The 13,336-nt window shown below is 47.4% G+C and overlaps 1 protein-coding gene across 1 annotated transcript in view; it reads left to right on the forward strand.

Annotated features, from left to right (window-relative positions):
* The first annotated feature begins 4,672 nt into the window (after positions 1–4,672).
* The window catches only part of LOC147709465 (protein-tyrosine kinase 2-beta-like), a 368,771-nt gene continuing 360,107 nt past the window's right edge, over positions 4,673–13,336 (forward strand). Inside the window, exon 1 of the mRNA XM_086925999.1 lies at positions 4,673–4,783. The gene's annotated coding sequence lies outside the window, so the exon portion shown is untranslated. The remainder of the gene's footprint in view (positions 4,784–13,336) is intronic.

Genomic DNA, 13,336 nt, shown 5'->3' on the forward strand with positions numbered 1-13,336 from the left:
ACCGAGGCATCACCCAGCTTCTGCCTGCATCGCGCCCTGAGGGCACCACACGCTGCACCGCTCCACTTCACACCACAGCTTCGACGACACTGCTCCTGACTTCAATCTCCTGATCTTTGACCTGCAACACGTGTGACCGACGACTCCTGCATTAACCTCCGGAACCGACTGGCCCTCTGAATCTCATCCCGAGGTTCCTGATGCCCTGCATACAGGTACTGTTTTGTGGGTCTTCCCGACACCGTAGCAGGTCAGCAACGCTGTGGCCGGCCTGAACCATTGGATTAGTTAGTTCATGACGCCTTGATAGCCCCAGGGCGGAGCTATCGACTTCAAGGAACTGTATATAAAATCTGTTTTTGCATTATCTGTATCTTGATAACTGTATGTTGGATTTGTATCATTCTAGTCTTGTTTTACACAGATAAATATTGGCCATTTTTTTAAAAACTGGTGTGGTGTCCTTTGGTAGTGTTTTCACTGTATTATTGTGTGATATGTGCAAATGCTTTACACATTGCATCTGAAATAAGCCTGACTTCCTGTGCCAAGCTACCAGGAGGTGAGCAGCGTTTAATTTAGAAGTGTGACTCCCTTATTCTGACTAGGAAGAATGGTCCCCACGTGGACAGGGTGACAACCTGCCAGCTACAGACCCCAATGTCTAACATTGCTTTTCAGCGGTAAGGATAGGACTAGCGTTTGCACATGACCTACATTGATTGGTGTACACTACTACTATAGCGCAGACAACTATGTACCACATACTGTTTTCTTCTTGGTCCATTTTTGTATTTCCATCTTTTTGAACTTGAACTTCCTGCTGCATCATGTCTGAATCAACAGCATCATCAGCATCCATAGAAGTGGTTTTTGAGGAGGAGAGGTTGGAAGCCTACAATGTGAGGGAGTTGAAAGCTGTGCACAAATAACCTGAAAGTCCAAATCAGAGGCCTCACCAAGAAGGAGCTACAAACGTTGCTGAGGACCTGGGCAGCCGGAAAGGCCAGTGGGCAATCTGAAGTTCCTAGTAGGGAGGCTGAAGAGCCAATTCAAAGGGTGAATCTGCTTTTGTGAGGGGAGGGACCCTCCGAACCAGGCAGCAGTGGTTTCTCCCCAGAAGGGCTGGAGGACAGGCGAGAGGCAAGGAAGTTTGAACTGGAAAAACTCCGGCTGGAGAATGACAGGTAAACAAAGGAAGAGAGGAAGATGATCTTAGATCATGAACGTGGTATAAAGGAGCTGGAGCTAAAGAGTAGGTCCAGCACAGATGGTGGCAGCAATACCTCTATGTGCTCAGATAGAGTAGTAACCATTCCCAAGAATGTAGGAAAGGAGTACAATAAAGGAAATGATATACAGAGGTGGTTTCAGGGCTACGAGGCATCTATCCACATGAATGGGGTCCCTGAAAAGAATTGGGGGAAAGGATTGTGTCCTCATTTCTCAGAAGAGGGAAGGGACACCTTGTTGGCTTTCGTTAAGCGGTGCTGGCTCACCTACACTGACATGAAGGAGGCCCTTCTCGCCAAGTATGGTCTCACTCCTAATAAGTACATGGATCAGTGTAGGTCCAGTAGGAAACTGATGCATACACTTGATTGGAATGCGTAGATTATTTTTGCAGGTCATTGGATGGTTGGGTGAAGGGCAGTAATGTGACTGATTTTCAGGGCCTCTACAATCTGATTGTGTGGGAGCACATTTCTAGTCTACGTTTTGCAGAGCTGCGCCAGCACTTGACTGATAGTAAGCTGACTGACCCTAGGAAGCTTGCTATGGAGGCAATCGCTGGATGAGTACTAGGGTCCACAAGTAGAAGTATGGGATAGACCACCAAAGGTGGGCAGGGTCCCCAGCAGAAGAGTGGTGGGACAAGGGTAAAAAAAGGAGTTCTCTAAAGGGCCCCAAACTAGTCCCCGGGGTAAAGATTCCCACCCCACAGGAGAAAGAAAACCATAGGGCCCTTCAGGAAAGCCTGCAGAGACAAGAACCCGCAGGTGCTTTACATTTGACCAAGTGGGTCACCTGAAGGGGGATCCCAAATGCCCCAAAGGGGCACAGCCACCCACTGGTGAGCAGTCCAAGGTGATGGCTAGTGTAGCACGTGGGGAGAAGGGGTTCACAGAGGAGGGTGAGGATCCTTCAGAAATGCCCCTTGTCTCACTAGGGGACAGTTTAAAGGTCCAGGGAAGCTAGGTGCCTGCAAACACTAAGAAGTTCAACACCTGGGTGACCATCAATGGGCAAAGAGTAGAAGCTCTCAGAGATACTGGAGCCAGGGTGACCTCTGTCCAGTGTCACCTGGAATCTGAGGAGCAAGTAGTCCCTGATGCATTCCGCCAAGTAGTTGCTGTAGACAACTCAGAGTGCCAATTTAAGGGCGCGAAGGTTCCCTTTGAGTGGGGGTGTCAGGTACCGTGAGGATGGTTGTGAACCCTACCATGCCTGTAGATTGTCTGCTAGGTAACGACCCAGAGCAGTCCTTGTGGAAGGATGTGGAGCTCAGGTCCCAGTTGGAGATGCTTGGGTTTCTAGAGTGGGAATGCGTGCCCACTTGGTCCACAGCAGCAAGCAAGGGTGATCAGAAGGACCTGGAGCCTGAAACAGTGACCGGGTGCCTGCCTGGAAACTGGAGTAAGGAGCACGGGAAACCCGCTCCTGAAGCTCCCACGATCCGGGAGGAGGCCTTCTGCAGGAAGTAGTCTTCCAGGTAGACACATTTGGGAGGGTTCCAACCAGGGGAACTGTCTGCCGCATATAACTTGTGGTGTGAGCACACAGTGGTTTGCCTATGGAAGGGCGTGAATGTGGTGCTGCACCGTTACCCGTCCCTTCCTTCAATGGAGGAGGAACCTTGTATCCTCGGGGTCAGCAGCAGTGACAGTGGCAATGGAGCTGAGGAAGTGAAAGCAGCTGCCGCACCAGGGGCGTTGCAGGTCGAAGCCCGGCTGGGGAAGGCGTAGCCGGACCCGATGGGGGCCCTAGGCAATCGCCGCCCGGAGGCGGAAAGCCCTCCCTACCCCGTCGGAAGCCTGCGAAAAAGGGGCGACGTGATTGGTCCCCCATGAAGGCCTATCGCCCCCCCCCCAATCAGTGGGCAAATGGGCAAGCGGCACGGGGGATACATAGGGGGCACAAAGCTCCCAGAGGACACAGAGTCCCCCCCTCTTGAAAATAGAGGAGTGAATTCCCACCCACCCACACCAAAGGAAGCGGGCATCGCAGATGCAAAGTGGAGGGGAGGCGGAAGAAACCCAAGATAGATAGACAACAGAGAAAAGTTGACTAGAGGTAGATGAAAGGCTCACACAGTGTCCTTGGGATGCCTCACAGCAGGGGCACTGAGGGAGCTAAGGACAGGGTACAGCCGCAGAGTAGAGGTAACGCTCCAACAGGGTCCTTGGGATGTCTCACTGCAGGGGTACTGAGGTAGCGAAATAACAGAACGCAGCCACAGGTAGATTGCACAAGACGCTCACACAGGACCCTTGGGATGCCACACGGCAGGGGCCCCGAGGAGCAGCCGAGGGGCCGACAAAGTGTACAGGGCAAGCGGAGCGGTACTTGCAGCCCGGGCAGGTCCTGATGGACACCAACCAGATTTGGTAGCAAGTTGAAGCCTGGAACTGTGAACACGAAGGGGAGTGAAAAGGGGCAACCCTGCAAAAGACAATGCCTGGAGAGCGCACAACCAAAGGGAAGGTACAAGACGTTAACAAGGACAATGGGATAGGCATTACCATGGATATTATGAATGACCAATAAAATACGAAAATGTACACAACCATGTTGTATGTGAATAAACTGCGACCTTTTAAGGCACCAAATCAAGTTGTCTGTGGTGTAAATTTAAGGTAAAAGGGACGCAGCTAAATGAGCAAGGAGGGGGGGGGGGAAGTAGCCCCTGGGAGGTGTTTTCGTTGAGCACATCCACTTTAGGTAGGGAGCATAGGCTTCCCCCCACCCATGCATAAATAATCTCATATTATGCATGAGCAGTCTGCTTAGCTCTCTATATGGGGGGTAGCTTGTTATGGCGCCTTTCCTTAACACAACCTACAAGAGAAGATTAAAAAATCACTCACTCTCAAATAATGCCATTAGTCAAAGATCAAACAGTACATCAGTTGGAAAACCCGGGATTAGAGCTCAAGAAGCAAATGATGAAACCACAGGACTAGCAGGCGGTTCCTTAGGTATTTTGTATGATTTATTAATGTCGATAATAGTTCACCATAGCAGCAGGCTGGCAACCGCACCCTGTCTTTACAAGAGAAAATAAAGGAAAGTGAATCCAGGCATGTGGGCGCACTTTATAAACCACCCCTGCGCGCGCTGCGTGCGTCAGCACGGGCACTGCACGCGCTGCGCACACGCAGCACCTGCACGACGGCGCCCGTGCGCACTGAGAGGGGCAACCTGTGACCAGGAGGGGCACGGCTCGCGCTAGTGCTCGGCTTTATTTGTGCCCCGGAGGCAGCGGGCACGGCTTCCTGTGTGCGCGTGTGCGCCCGAGTCGCCTCCTGCCTCTACCTCAGCGCCTGTGGTAAGTGTGAGTGTTCAGAAAAGGCAGCAGCATTTTGAGGAAGTGTGCGGTGCGCGCCGAGGGTGGGGTTACAACGGCCAGCCCTCCCCTTCGCCTCCTCAGTGGGAGGAGGCGGGAGAGGCAGGCGGCAGTGTGCAGTTTCTTCACCTGCCTGCATTGCACATACCAAGGGAGAGAGAGAAGGAAAGGGCACGGAGCGCACCGGGCGGGGGCAGGCGGACACCCCTTTTCCAGGTACGTGCCTGCTCCCTTCTTTTAAACTGATGTGTGTTGTGTTTTTCTGCTGTTTGTGAACGTTGCTCGTGTTACTGTAAGCAGAGAGCGCCCCCTGACCCCTGGACAAACTCGCAGATTACTTGTCAACATCTGAGAAGTCCGAGCTGCAGAGACATGTGGGTGCGCCTGGCGCAATCCGCAGCCGGGCAGACCTGTCTCAACCAGGGGCATGCTGCTGGAAGAGGCATGCAGTTCCGACAGGAGGCTGGGCATCGGGCCCCTTCGCAGCGGCAGGTTGGCACACCTGGGCAGCCTTGCTGTGGAGGGCAGCCTGGCGCATGCAGCCCTGGAGGGCACACACTCTGAATCCGGAAGTGAGCGCCAGGGAGGCTGCCGTGCACACCCGGGTTGTGCAGCCGCGCGGCCTCTCAGCACAGATCACATCGCGTAGAAGCACGAAAGGCTGTTTACTTTTTGAGTGTGCTCACTTCTCTCACCGCCTCTGTTTTCATAGCCCAGGGGGCTGGAACGAGGAGGCTGGAATCTGGTGGCAAGTGCAAAGAAAGACAGAGGAATTCTTCTTAAGCAATCAATCGGAATGCAGTGGTATTTTTCTAGTGAGGGTGCAAAAAGTCCTACCTTGGGGCTATGAGCAAATTTCCACTTTGCACTGCTCTTTTTAAAATGTCCTGGGAAGCTCCAGAAATTCTAATGCTGAGCTGTCCCCCATGGAACTGTCTCAACAAGGGACATATATGGTCTTGAAAGCTAGCTAACAAAACTATTGCATGGCCTAATAAAAGAAAAATATCAGCAGAATTCTTCTGTGTGCTTAGAAACCACTTTTCTTCTATCGGGTGTCTGTGGGATAATTGTATAGGACAGATTATGTTAATATCCAGATTTGCTGTACAATTTCACGGATCACACATGTGGGCACGGGCGATACTGTGAGTCCCAAATGCTTCCCTTCTCTGCCAACAAAACCGTGCAACTTGTTCAACTGTGATGGTTCTGTAGGAACTGCAATACATACTATGTTTATACCCGCACAATGCAGTAACTGCTACATGATTTTCCAAATGAAATCCTACACATTTTCCATAGAAAGCTAGCAATTTATTGAATAACTTGGGCAGTTCTTACAAGGTGCTATAAGGTGCTGCTTCCAGGCACTAGGGATTATCTCAAGGTTGAATTGGAGAGGCAGTGCTTCAGATCTCGAGTTTTTAGGAAGATGGCTTCCACCTGTAATATTATGTTTTGGAATATTTCCTCGATTGTGCAGTCTCTCCTGCTGGTATTGAGTGCATTTGGTGATTTCACAATGGGCTGCCAAGCAGTGAACAATAATTCAATGTCTGTATTAGAAACACAAATGGCTGCGGTGGTATCTGCACGACCATTGGTTATAAATCACAAACACGCTGCAAACAGGATATTTTCCAGGTTTCTGAATAATAGGCATTAATGCTTCCCAGTTCACTGGTACTCCTTTTATCAAGGATAGAAGCCTGGGATGCTTTGCTGTAATTTTCATCCTTGACTTGCAGGTTTACATCTGGCGATCTAATGATATAATTTTAGACCCCCTGTAGCTCAAGGGGTTATACATGACGTATATTGCATATGTTTTTTTAATCAACTGATATAGTACATTTATTTATTTATTTGACATTTATAAAGCGCAGCGAATCATCCCCAGGGGGATCTCTCGGCGCACGCAGCACACTGGCAGAGCCCTCACCCCGGCGAGCACCCCAGAACAACCAGGTTTTTGAACTTTTCTTAAATTGTCCCAGAGAGGAACAGCAGCGTAGTCTGTTCCAATGGAAGGGGGCAAGATACGAGAAGGCACGCCCTCCCATTCATTAATACTATATATCAAATTCCGACATGTCATTTAGATTTTGTCTTTTAATATGGACATACATGCGGGAATTCCTTAGAGCTACTTGTCCACAGCGATAAAAAACAAAACTTTGGAAGTGAACCAAACTACGAAGGGGAAGGAATGACAAACACACTGACCTGCTGCCTGCTGATGTAACTGCCGACATTTCACAAGTGTTTCCCTAGACAAAAAGCAGAATGGATTGGCAAGGAACATTATACTGTTTAATGTACTTATTTTTCAGGATAAGACAGAAATGTTGTAGAAGAGATGTGATGTAGTGGGTAAATGCTAGGCTTTGAAGGTGAAGACATAGTTTCGAATCCTTGCTTCGTCCCTTGACCAAATGCACCCTGTGAACCTGGGCACATCACTACCACTACACTCCGGTCTGCCTGATATTGTGAATATGAGTAATGTTAAAGTGATACATCCGCAACCCCATGCTCCCAGCACGTCCTAGTTCATGTGATACGTTCTCTGCTGGACCCCACACCCATGATGATGCTCTCTGGCCTGTCCTCCAATCTGAGGCTAGACACTTAGTGGGAATATGTTCTCTAACGCGCACTTTTTGGGCCATCACTCCATCCACACAGCTGCTTTCACTCCTTCCACCTTGCCCCTCCCCCTTTCTCCCTATATATATTCTAGGCAGGTCATTTCCATCAAGACAGTGTGCCAAGGCACTTTGCCCAAAAGGCAGCACTGGGATAAGGGGCAACAAAGTGCGGGTTTGGAGAATCTGTGCCATAATGCTTGTGTGTTTGTGCGCGAGACGGATACTTATGTTTCTAAAGAATTCCACCCCCCCGGGTTTCTTTTATTCTAATTCCTGAAAAAATGCCATTGCTACGCAGATGATAACCATCCTTGGTATGTAGTAGCAGTCACTACCACGCGGTGCCGCTCTTTTGTTTACTCTGCCATCCCTTGCGTAAAGAAGGCCACCCCGGCATCTGATGGGCATTTCTGGCATATAGCGCCTACGCCTTGCATGCAGGTGCCCTGAGACCCTCCTTGCACGCGAAAAGTCTCACTGAGTTCTGAGGGCCATTACGGCCCCACCATTGGCATCAAATATTTGATCTGGTGGCCATCTCTTTTATCTGATGTGCCTCCATGGGGAACGAAAAGGCATCTCTGGCAGTGATCTGGGAGGAGTAGTCAGCCCTGGTACCTGGTGGCCATTCCTGGCACACATTGATAACATATGATGCTGCCGTCAATGATGACCTACAGAGCCCGTCCCTGGCATATGATCTGGAGAAAGTTCATATGCAAAAGCTTCTGTTTGAGGAAAACATTATTTTTTTTGGTCTTCGCTTAGTCCCACCCTGTTTAATGTTTACATGGCCCCCCTGGAAGATGTTGTGACCCCTTATGCGCAACTTGTCGTTTCTCTTTCTCACCTGGACAAACACCCAGAAAACCTGCTGAATTGTCTGCAGGATATTCACACCTGGATGTGCGAATCTTCCCTGAAGCTGAACGGTGCAAAAACCGAAATCATGCTTCTAGGCAATAAATGGTCCTCCATCCCTCCATCAGTTTGGCCGGACGCCTTTGGTGATATCCCCACGCCTAATAAAGAAATCAAAACACTGGGATTCTGGCTGGAGCAGGACCTCTCCATGAAGACCCAGGCAGCCAAGACCGCTGGAACATGCTTTGGCCTCCTGCGGTCAATTCGCAAGATTCTTCCTCTCCTTCCCCCCCTATCCAGGAAACTACTGGTTCAAGGGCTCATATTGGCTCGGCTTGACTATGGTAACGCCGCGTACCTCGGCGCACCTGAATTCACCCTGGCCAAGCTCCAACGTGCACAAAACGCTGCGGCGAGGCTCATTTTGAATCTCCCTCCCAGAGCCTCTACCAAACCGGCCCTCAAAGCTCTGCACTGGCTCCCTGTGCGCCAGCGAGTAGAGTTTAAGGCCCTGTGCACTGCCCATAAACTTATCAACGGGGCTGGCCCTGCCGCCCTTAAAGACATGGTCACCCCCTACAAAGCCCCCAGAAACCTTCGCTCTGACAGTGAACATCTGGCCATAGTTCCAAAATGTAAGAAGTCTCGCACCGGTGGCCGCCGCTTCTCGGTCAATGCCTCCTCAAAATGGAACGCACTTCCTCGCAAACTGCGTCTTGAACCCTGCCACGCCCTCTTCCGTAAGAAACTTAAAACCTTCCTCTTCCCCAAATAGTTCCCCCTGTTCCCCCTCTTCTGGATCTCACTACTCTACAGGGCGGGGATGCCTTCGGGTCACCAGGCGCTCTATAAATCATAAAATAAATAAATAAATAAATAATACATAAAAACAACAATCCGATGTTTAGGAGAATTGGTCAATGGTCTTAGTCAACATTAAACAGTGTGGGGGGGGGGGGGGCTTGGGGGGGACAATGCCTTTTCAGAGAATTACATGTTTTATTTGGTGAAAATGTGTTTTTCGAGCCAAGTTGTATTTACAGCCCAAAATAAGTGTTTTTTCCCAGCACTTGGGCAGTTTATGTTTATCAACAAAAAATTGAATGTATATAAGGATATTCAGAGCTGATGTGTGAGTACTAATGTATTCTGACATTAGAAGGAAAGTGCTTGTTGTGGTATAATTTCTTTTTTTAATGTTAGGGTCTACTTTCCTTTGTGTCACTGTGCCAGGAGGCACTCACTTGCTGCCTTTGTGATTCCTTCATGACTCTTCTGGAGGCATTTTATGATCTATAATGATATATGTTTATTGAATGATTATCGATGCACGCCTGACACTGTAACATTAGTGTAACCTATGTCTGCTGTCCGAACCTACCAGGTGTCTGCAGTCGGCGCCTGGAATACCTGTGGGTTACAGAAATATTGCTCTGTTTTGGGCTGTAAAGTCTATGTAACCTTTGGGCAACTTTACAGGATAAAGGCGCAGATTGTGAGATCTGTGTGACTTTTTATTTTACATCCTGTATCTCGCAAGGACATTTTCAGCTGTAAGACTGGGACGGGTGGGAGGGAAAGTCAGGTAAAGTGTAAGGTAGAAGCTAGAGAGATGCTTTGTACATTCTGAAAAATGATGGGCCACGTCAAATGCCACACATATATTTGTACGGTCTGCAAATCTATAGGTTTTTCGCCAGTTTCTTAGGACTATTGTGTTATAAAATGTACTATTCGGCCCCATTTCTTAAACAAGTATTTGCAATGCAATAGGTCTCGCATTTGCGAGAGTTTAAGCTATTGGCATTGTAAATGACAATACCTTTTATTCATATGTTTTGATAATTCACATAAATAAAAGGCATTGCCATTTACAATGCCAATAGCTCAAACTCCCGTCAATGCGAGACCTATTTCATTTCAAAGAAGCGACGGCCAGTGTCCCGGGCTGCTTGGAAAGTGAAAGCATGCATGGAGCGCTGAATGTTGCAGGAAAGCATGCCGTTCCTGTAGTAGGAGAAACTCATTAAAGAAAATAGTGCTTACAGACTAAATAAGACATACCGTGTAACAACAGAAGTACAAGGGCCCGTCCTTATGGGAGGTAACAAATGATGACAAGGTGGTACTGAGAAGGGACTAACAAGCCTTCTAATGAATCATAAGCCAGCATTCACAAAGGACAACGAAACAAGCCAATGAAAAATATGGGCGGAGTTTCAAATCCATACGAGCAGTGCAAGCGCTGACCAGCGTGGACCTAATAAAAAAGCCTATAAACGCAGTTCGCCACGGGGTGAGGACTGCATCTAGGGGCAGAGTCTCACAATGTGGCCAAAGGCCACAAAAGCATTATAGGTGTCACCAAGGTCAGGAGGGAGGCCTCGCCTGCTTGAGGGATTGAGGCAATGTTTAAAGGCCCTTGAATTTTCCCAATATAAATGCTGCTCTTTCTAATTTGTTTTAAATTATTTTAATTGTGGTAAGCACAGCTGTTACCTCTTTCGGTTTGAGTGTTTCCTTGCCCATTTCTGTAATAGAATGTTTCTAAATTGTGTTTACAGTTTGCTGCATCTTCTGATTTTTGCGAGAAGGCCTCAGGATAAAGCCATTTGGAAATTCTTTGCCAGACAAGTCCCTGTTTAAATAAAATATTGATAAAACAGGGAAAACTATTTTTTTTAAGTCGGTATGCCCTTAGCTTCTGCTTTTTTAAATGGCTGTTTATAATTTAAAGCCGTTTAATAGATATGCTTCACTGTTAATGATCATTTAATACAAGACCATCATCGGGGTAGAAGGGAAGCGGGTCATCGGTTCTGAGTGTGTCATAATTGGTAAAGTGGGCGTGGTCGAAGATGTTACCGCTACAACCCTTAGGATTGTGGTGAAATTACATCACCAAACAACCTTTCATCCATTCATGGCCGACACAATGAATATTTCTACGACTGTGTGGAAGTTTGTAGCGCATAATTACAGATGTAACCTCCTTGAAGCTCTTATAATAGCAATGCTTCTTTTCATTCCTCAGGATTGGTGGCTGGGATTGCTATCTAAAAATTGTTAATTTTTTTTTTTTTAACCCGTTTACCGCGGCGGTAATTCCCGCCGCGGTGCAGCCGTTTTCGATCGCGGGTGGAATGCCGTTGGCCGATGGCCGACGGCAGCACTGGGGAGGTAGCACTGCCGTCGGCCATTGGCCGACGTCAGCGCTTAAGGGGTTAAATTAAAAGGTCACTGTAAAAAATCCCACTCAGATCTACAGCAACTTAAGTCAGTCGTAGGAAATGTCAAATCTTCTTCTCTAAAAACCATCTGAAACCCACCTACTCATGAAATAGTTGCATCTACCTTTCCCCTCTCCCTCCTGACACCCCATTCCTCCTCCTGACCCTTTGAACACGTCCATCCTCGCCTCTTCTGCTTAAACCACTGGTCCTCAGTTATTTTCTTGACTTTGTTTCTTCCTCATCTCCTCACACCACTTTCTAATTCTTAGCATTTATACTTGCTAATAATCAAAGTATGTGTTTTTGTCTGCTGTCACCATTATTCATGCATACAATGTTAAAAGTAACTCAGACTGAACAACTTTTATTTTCCCGGTTCAAACCTACGTGTAAACTCGCGTAAAACTGAAAGCCTTGCAGCTAATGCCAGACCTACTGGCTTTGCCTATGCTTGTTTGAATTTTGGCTTTTTTCAAGTCTTTCCTGTTTCTATGCAGAAAACTTTTGAACTTCATTTCCCCAATCACACTTGTCTATTGATTCATCCACTCTGAACACCTGCTAACTACTCTTCCCTGACCATTTTTCCAGATTTCTTCTTCCCCCTGCTCCTTTCCTTGCATTTTTGAAAATTACCCCACCTCACTCTCTACTGACATCCAATTTATCTCCTTTCTCCTTCTGTTTCTTTCCCTGTTCCTTCCAATCTGTTAAACTTTTCACTATTGCCCCTCTCTCTGGTCCAGGCTCGTTCTTTGTTTTTTTTTCTTTTTTGGACACGTTTTAATACACACACAAGACTAAATAATGTATTTAAGTTTTTTCGTTTCGTTTTAAAAGCTTTATTTCGGTACATTGACCATAAAAGCGTCACAAGAATGAATAAAACATATATCATTACCACAGGAATTAACAAAAATTGGTACAGTTTTACATCCAGTCGCCATAGAATAAACAATTAGAATAAAGTGCAGGTGCATATGGTCAGTACTTTTACACATGGAAAAAGATTAAAACCATACTAAAAGCCACTAAGGGTAATAAAATAATTTATAAAACAGGAGCAGAGGCTCTTTTTAAAATAGACACAGTTAAAAGTTATATACCATAGGTCAAAAGAGTGTTAACAGGCCTGAGCAGACCGTATACTACATTCGGCCACTAAGGGGAAGGCTCCAGAAACTCCCTCCTCATACACCACATTGAGAACAAAAAACGGGAAACAGTGTAAACTATTGGGAGGTGCAGGTCAGTTTTCAATATTCTATAGGCCTCTCTAAAGTGTCTTGTGCCCAAGGTCTTACAGATTTGTACAAGCCAGTGTCTTCTTGGCGACCTATAGGAATCACATTGGAAAAAAATGTGCACCTCAGTTTCATCCACTAAACCACAAGCAGGGCATTCAATCGTAACCTGTCCCGCCCATTTTTTAACATACGATCGTAGGGGGAGGCACCCATGCCTGAACTGAAGAAACAATTTTCTTGCCAGCACTGGTTGGATGCTATCCAGGATGGACTCTGCCTGATAAGTATTTTTAATTGTAAGGAATTCACTTGTCAGCCGTCCCGATGAAGAACTACGCATTATTTTGGAGAGCCGGTATTCCCTATAGGCAGTCACCAGTGTGTTCCTACTTAATGATTGGGACACAGTTTGGAGCTCATCCCACAGGTCAACGCATCCCAATTCCACACATGGCGCCTTAAGGTGTCTCAACCAGGGTATCTTGCCCACCCCCTTCAGCCCCAGTATCTCAGTTAATTCCTCGCTATATGGGGCTAGCTCGGGAGTGCTCCACAAGCGTCTCCAGAAGGTTAATGGTCTAAGTGCAGCATCCTCGGCAATGGATCTGATTCCTAGGTCCATTCTCAACGGGATCAGTGGTGTACTTTTGGGGAGGCTAAGAAGCTGCCTAATGAACACATTCTCAGTGCGTTCAAGGGATGAGAGTGCACAATGGCCCCAAATTTCTGCACCATATAACGCAGCACTTCTTGCCTGTGCCCTGTAGGCTT

Source organism: Lissotriton vulgaris, chromosome 6, assembly GCF_964263255.1.
Source record: "Lissotriton vulgaris chromosome 6, aLisVul1.2, whole genome shotgun sequence".
In the NCBI taxonomy this organism is placed as follows: domain Eukaryota; kingdom Metazoa; phylum Chordata; class Amphibia; order Caudata; family Salamandridae; genus Lissotriton; species Lissotriton vulgaris.